At 46.2% G+C, this 7379-nt stretch overlaps 1 long non-coding RNA gene across 1 annotated transcript; it reads left to right on the plus strand.

The window, feature by feature from the left end:
- Nucleotides 1-27: 27 nt before the first annotated feature.
- On the plus strand, nucleotides 28-6122 carry LOC144583381 (uncharacterized). Its single transcript, XR_013537129.1, has 2 exons — nucleotides 28-574; nucleotides 5676-6122. It is a non-coding gene; the product is annotated as an uncharacterized LOC144583381 (long non-coding RNA).
- Nucleotides 6123-7379: the final 1257 nt, after the last annotated feature.

Consider the following 7379-nt stretch of genomic DNA (forward strand, 5'->3'; position numbering starts at 1 on the left):
CCTATGAGAGTTTATATGCTCAGGTAGCCAGTGTTACATAACAGCACTGATGTTACCTGTCTGTCATGGGTTTGGAGGGAAAGTTCCATCCTATGGGGAGTGGAAGGCGGGACATCAGGAGGAGGGGCTGTACTGTATAAATATGTGATGCCTGTGTGGAGAGTTTATGAGATGCTGAGAGACACTGGGTTGTGACGAAGCAGCAGCTGGGAAGAAGAAGCTGTTGTGGGAGTCTGTGTGTCAGACAGGGTACTACTGTGGGTCAGAGTACCAACCTGATAGGTTCAGGTGTCTGTTGGTTAGCCAGAACTGATAGGTTCAGGGTCTGTGCTTCAAGTTAAGGGTTCTGTGTGAACCAAACTGTATGCTTGTATGAGTGAGAATAAGCCACGTTACTTTATCTTATTCACCTGATTGTTTATTTTTCCCTGTGTGTATTTAAAATAAACCTTATTCTTTTTATTATTTAAAAATCCATCCCTGGTCTGTGTGACTTCTTATAGGGAATGGTTGGTGGCAGCTTAGTGTAACTGTGTGACATATCCCAGTAGGTCTGGGTTTGTCACATTGATTGGTGTCCAGCGTGTGGGATACGACTGGTCCAGTTGTCCAGCGGTCCAGCAAAGCCTTGGCAAGTGTGCCCAGAGCAAGGGGGGTCTAGTCAGGGACAGTCTGAGGCGCGTAGGTAATCTTCTAGGTGTACCTCACGGGGAGGTGCGCTAGTAGAAGAACGTGCCAACTGGGGAGACTTAGATTAAGGTGCTCTGAGGTAGCCTAGTTTTGGCGGGAAAAAAGCTGAGGCAAAACTGCGTAGTAACAGTGAGCTAGCTTGCCAGCTGAGAGGCCCAGCAGAGGGGGGTAGGCTCTGACTCGATACTGTTGCAATTTAAGTGCTGAAGAACAGCAGCAATCTCTAGGGAGAGCTGGTTCTGAGGCAAAAAGGAAAAAAGTGGTCGTTTTATTTTGAGGCTTGACTTTTTAAAGCAGCCTGTTCTGAGGGGGGATTATGCCCTTGACTCGAAGCCAGATGGCCGAAATGAGTGAAGTGAAAGACCCCCAGATTGACCAAGGTTCTGAGGATGAATTTGGCTCAGTGCAAGGTGACAGCACAGGAGAGCAGAACCCAGAACTCAGAAAATTGATCCTAGTCCAACAGCATGAACTGAGGATGAGGCAATTTGAAATGCAGGAAAGATTGGAGAGAGAGAGAATGGCGTTTGAATTAAAGAGATTGGAACTGATGAACCAGAACAATAATAATAATAGGGATTCTGAGGGAGGCCAATTGTCTAAGGCTGACCTGAAGAAATTCCCTGTGTACCACAAGGGAGATTGTCCTGAGGTGTTCTTTTCCTTAGTGGAAAGAGCGTTTGTGGACTTCTCAGTGAGGGAAACTGAGAAGATGACCATCATGCGGTCTTTAATCAGTGGTAGCCTGGCTGAGGTTTATGCCGAGATGCCTGAGGAACTGATGAAGGATTTTGCAGAGTTTAAAAAACTGGTGTTTGCCAGACATGGGATAAATGCAGAGCAGCTGAGACAAAGATTCAGGTCCCTCACAAAAAAACCAGAACAGACTTTTACCCAAGTGGGGGCCCAATTGGTGAGGCTGCTTGAGAAATGGCTATCGCAGGAAGGGACAGAGACCTATGAGCAGCTTAAAGACTTGATAGCACTGGAACAGTTCTATTCAGTCCTGCAAGGGGAATTGAAATTCCAGGTGAGGGAAAGGAAACCGAAATCTGTGGCAGCAGCCGCAGAGATCGCAGATTTTATTTCCCAAATAAGAAAGCCCTTGGGTGAGGGGAAATCTGTAGGTAAACCCAAAGAAACCTACAGCAAGTACTCTCAGGGACCAGGGAAAAGCCAGCAAGGGGGAGGGGCCCATGGTGAAGGGAAGCCCTCAGACATGAAACTAAGACCTCAGAATTTGGAGGGAAAACCCAAACAAGAGGAGAGAGAATCAAAATACACCAGAAAATGTTATTTCTGTCAGGGAAAGGGTCATCTAATCTCAGAGTGTGAGAAATTGAAGCAGCTAAAAGGAATGGTGCCTCAGAATTCTAGTGGGACCAAGCCAAAAGCTGTGTTCTGTGTCCAGAAAGAGCAAAGCTCATTGTCACTGAGGGAGCCTGTTGCCATGACTACTCAGTCTGGAACAGCTACCTCTGCTGATCAGGCTGAGGAAAATGGTCCTCTTATAGAGGTGAAGCGCTGCTTGCTGGTAAAAACAAATTCTCAGTTGTTTGAGACAGCCGGGGTGGACGTAGGAATACTTGACCGTCAGTATAGGGGGCTGCGGGACACTTGTTCCCAGGTAACCCTGTGCCATCCAGATATTATTCCTCGGGAGTTTATAATCCCAAATGAGAGCATGAAGGTGGCAGGTATTGAGGGGCAGGTAATCTCTCTGCCAGTAGCAGAGGTACCTGTCAACTTTCAAGGCTGGAGGGGAGATTGGCGGATAGCGATTTCATCGACTCTGCCAGCAGCCGTGCTCGTGGGAAATGACCTGGCTGAACATGTGAAACGGGTGCTAGTGATTACACGCTCACAAGCCACCACAGGGACAGTTCAGGGGGGTAATGATGAGCCAGAGACGGTAGCAGAGGGGAGTTCAGAAGCTGTGGTGGAAACCTTAACCACAGACAGCAGATTTGGACAGGAGCAAAAGGCAGACGCCACTCTCCAAAAGTGTTTTGAACAGGTGACTGACGCCCAGCTAACACCTGAAACCCCAGTGAGATTCCTGGAGAAAAAGGGGATTTTATATAGAGAAACCCTGAGGAATATCTCAAAAGGGGGAGATGGGATCAGAAGTCAGCTGGTGGTACCTGAAAAGTATCGCCCCATGATCTTACAAAGGGGTCACTCTGACATGTTTGCTGCACACTTAGGAGTGAACAAAACACAGCAGAGAATCACACAGAATTTCTACTGGCCTGACATAGGGAAGCAGATCAGGGAGTTCTGTAAACAATGTGATGTGTGTCAAAGGCAGGGGAATAACCGCGACAGGACCAAAGCAAAGTTGTGCCCTTTGCCTGTGATTGACACTCCGTTCAAATGCATAGGGGTGGATATTGTGGGACCTTTGCCCAAGGCCACAAAGAGGGGGAATAGGTTCATTCTAACCATTGTGGACCATGCCACAAGGTATCCTGAAGCCATACCCTTGACTAACATTGAAACTAACACAGTGGCCGATGCTTTGGTGGGGTATATGTCCAGGATGGGATTTGCCTCAGAGATAATCACAGATTTGGGCGCATCGTTCACATCAAAGCTCATGAAACGCTTATGGCAAATCTGTGGAATTAAGCACAAGGAAACCACTGCCTATCATCCGGAAAGTAATGGGTTAACTGAGAAGTTCAATGGGACTCTAATGCGCATGATTAGGGCTTACTTGGCAGAGAATCCAAACAATTGGGACCAGAAGCTGCAATCCCTTTTGTTTGCTTATCGGTCAGTGCCACAAGCCAGTACCGGGTTCAGTCCATTTGAACTTTTATTTGGAAGAAGGGTGAAAGGGCCCCTTGATTTGATCAAGCAAAATTGGGAGCAGATCACCCAGGATGACCCACAAGACGTTGTGACATACATAGACACCTTGATGAATGACCTAAGGAGAAATCTAGAGCTGGCAGCAGAAAACCTGCAAGCTCAGAAGGTCAGACAGAAAACATGGTATGACCACAAAGCTAGAGAGAGACACTTTGACCCAGGGGAGGAAGTGCTTTGGCTTAGGCCCTGCAGAGAGAATAAGCTGCAGCTCAAATGGGCAGGACCATATAGGGTCATTTCCAAGATGTCAGACCTGAACTACCTAATAGAGCAGGAGGAGAACCAGGCAAGGAGGGTGGTTCATGTGAATGCCCTAAAACCCTACTACAGAGGGGAACAGAGGGTTTTATTCGCGATAAAAGCAGCTGAGAGTGAGGAAGCTGAATTACCCTTCTGGGAGGGTAGAGGGGAAGTAAAATACAACCCAGAGGAGGTAAAGATCAGTCCTGCACTCACCCAAGACCAGCAGCAAGAACTAAAAATGCTGCTTAGTAAATATCAGCAGGTGTTTTCCAACAAGCCGGGGATAGTGAAGGGAGTGATGCATCGGATCCATACAGGGGATGCACCCCCGCAGGCAGTATCCCCATACCGAGTAACGGGACCCTATAGGGACAAGGTGCGGAAGGAGCTGGACGAGATGCTGAGGGAGAACATAATCGTCCCCTCTTCTAGCCCTTGGTCCTCTCCGATAGTCCTTGTAGACAAGCCTGATGGGAGCATTAGGTTTTGTGTTGATTACAGGAAATTAAACCGTGTAACCACTCCTGATGCCTACCCAATGCCCAGGCTAGACAACCTGATTGAAACCATAGGGGGTTGTCGGTTCATCTCATCATTGGACCTGGTAAAGGGATATTGGCAATTAAGAATTGATCCCAGGGATCAAGAAAAGACTGCCTTTTGCAGCCCTTTTGGTCTCTATGAGTTTCGAGTCCTGAGCTTTGGTCTCAGAAATGCACCAGCCACATTCCAAAGGCTGATGGACCAGACCTTGGCAGGGCTCAGTGACTTTACAGTGGCCTACATTGACGATATAGGGATCTTCAGTAATACCTGGGAAGATCACCTGTTACACCTGGAGTTAGTGCTGCAGAGGTTAAGTGCAGCAGGGCTAACAGTAAAGGCCAGCAAGTGTCAGATGGGTAGCCCAGAAATAAAATACTTGGGTCACATGGTAGGGGGAGGAGTGATAAAACCCCTGGAGGCCAAAATAGAAGCTGTTCGTGATTGGCCTAGACCCAACACCAAGAAAAAAGTCAAATCATTTCTTGGGTTGGTGGGCTACTACAGAAAGTTCATCCCGAGGTTTAGCGAGATTGCGGCTCCGCTGACCGATCTGACGAGGAAGAAGGCTGATGACCGCATCCCGTGGACCAGCGACTGTGAGGCGGCGTTCCAGAGGTTGAAGGAGGCGTTAATCAACTATCCTGTCCTGCGTGCTCCAGACTTCGACCGAGAGTTCATCATCTGCACCGATGCGTCTAACAGCGGGGTAGGAGCAGTTCTGTGCCAGGAGGATGAGAATGGTGACCAGCATCCAGTGTCCTACCTGAGTAGGAAACTTCAAAAAGGTGAGAGACATTTGGCAACCGTGGAGAAGGAGTGTTTGGCCATAGTCTACGCGATCCAGAAGGCCAAGCCTTACATCTGGGGAAGACATTTTATTCTGTGTACTGACCATTCACCATTGCAATGGTTAAAGACAATGAAAACCCACAATAGCAAACTTATGAGGTGGGCTTTAAACCTACAGGACTATGACTTTGAAGTGAAGGTGGTCAGAGGGTCAGTGAACTGTGTTGCTGACGCCTTATCAAGAAGACCTGAAGAATGAAGACAGCGAAAGAAACATGGACTATGTGTATATAATGATGACAAAAGTTACATGTACCTGGTTTTGAATTTGGTTTGTATGAATAAAGGTAAATGGATGTATTGTATATGGTAAATGTTTAAATGCATATTTGCTATGGTTTAACTTAGAATGTAAGTATAAGTGAGTATAATATGGTATGTATAACTGGTTTTGTGTGTTTTATCCAGGTTGTTTTTTGGTGAAAAGCACCTTAGCTTTCCCCCTACAAAACAACTTATAAAGAGGGGAGGTGTTACATAACAGCACTGATGTTACCTGTCTGTCATGGGTTTGGAGGGAAAGTTCCATCCTATGGGGAGTGGAAGGCGGGACATCAGGAGGAGGGGCTGTACTGTATAAATATGTGATGCCTGTGTGGAGAGTTTATGAGATGCTGAGAGACACTGGGTTGTGACGAAGCAGCAGCTGGGAAGAAGAAGCTGTTGTGGGAGTCTGTGTGTCAGACAGGGTACTACTGTGGGTCAGAGTACCAACCTGATAGGTTCAGGTGTCTGTTGGTTAGCCAGAACTGATAGGTTCAGGGTCTGTGCTTCAAGTTAAGGGTTCTGTGTGAACCAAACTGTATGCTTGTATGAGTGAGAATAAGCCACGTTACTTTATCTTATTCACCTGATTGTTTATTTTTCCCTGTGTGTATTTAAAATAAACCTTATTCTTTTTATTATTTAAAAATCCATCCCTGGTCTGTGTGACTTCTTATAGGGAATGGTTGGTGGCAGCTTAGTGTAACTGTGTGACATATCCCAGTAGGTCTGGGTTTGTCACAGCCAGCACAGTCTAAATTCTTCCCGAATGAAAGAAAACAAACAGTGTCCTCAACTGAGGGGATTCCCAAGCAGGGGACGACGTGGATCAATGCAGTGAACACAACCACTATCACTGGGATTGTGCTGCTAACTTTCAAGTTGAGAAGACCATGATAAGGCCCAGAACAGGTTTCTGAGGCGTGCAGGAACTCTAAGGGCTTTTTTTTTTGTTTTATATTTTATTTTTATTTGTAGCTCTGATTAGCTGGGCTACTCTCAACACAAATCCTTGTGGATTGCCATTTCCTTCTAATTAGATGATAATCCTTTAATACTGTTGCACTTACATTCCATACACACCTTCATATAATCATTCTTTCTTCCCCTCCGCCCTCCCTCCCCCTTTCCCGATGCACCATTCTCCCAGTGACACCCTACAGGACTGTATCACTAACTTTGCCAAACTTTGCCTCTGATCTAGACTGCATCCAAAAGAGAAAGGGGTGGGTGGGGGTAGTTAACCACAGGGGAGTTTTGCATTAAATGGTGAAAAATAGTACTCTCTCAGGGTACGTGCAATATAGGGAGTGTCGGTGGTTTCCCAGATGAGGTTGGATAAGGTTAGGAAGAAAGAGCAGTGTGCCCTGGATCTGAAACTAGCAACTTCGGTGCCTAGGACATGGCACACAAATCTGCCTTCAAATCAAGAGTGTTGCTGCTCCCCTCATCCTGGGAAGGTGCCATTATAACCCTGGCATTGCTCCCACTGCCACCATGCAGAAGGAAACGTCAGTGCAGGACAAGTGATATCCAATAATTAATGAATATTTCAGGAACTTTGACATGCTATAAACGACAACTGGGAAGTTATTTCAGCCATGTCAGTGGTACAGTCCTCAGCTCTCAGAATCACCTAGGCAGCATGAGCTATATAGACCAGGGTCTTTAAATGATCATTTAAAGGGTCTTTAAATGATGTAAAAGGCACTTTACATCATTTTTTAAAAAGTTAAAGCAAGTAAGTATATGAATACAAAAAAGTATCCTACACGTACCACTCTAAGAAATGGTAAACAAAAGCTATACCAAAAACACACTCAAAGGAACAAGGCACAAAAACCTATTAAAACAAAAAAAGCCACTCATGCAACCAGTCTCTGAGGGAAAACTTTCCTGGGAGAAAGGTC

Source organism: Pogona vitticeps, chromosome 1 (genome assembly GCF_051106095.1).
Source record: "Pogona vitticeps strain Pit_001003342236 chromosome 1, PviZW2.1, whole genome shotgun sequence".
Taxonomy (NCBI): domain Eukaryota; kingdom Metazoa; phylum Chordata; class Lepidosauria; order Squamata; family Agamidae; genus Pogona; species Pogona vitticeps.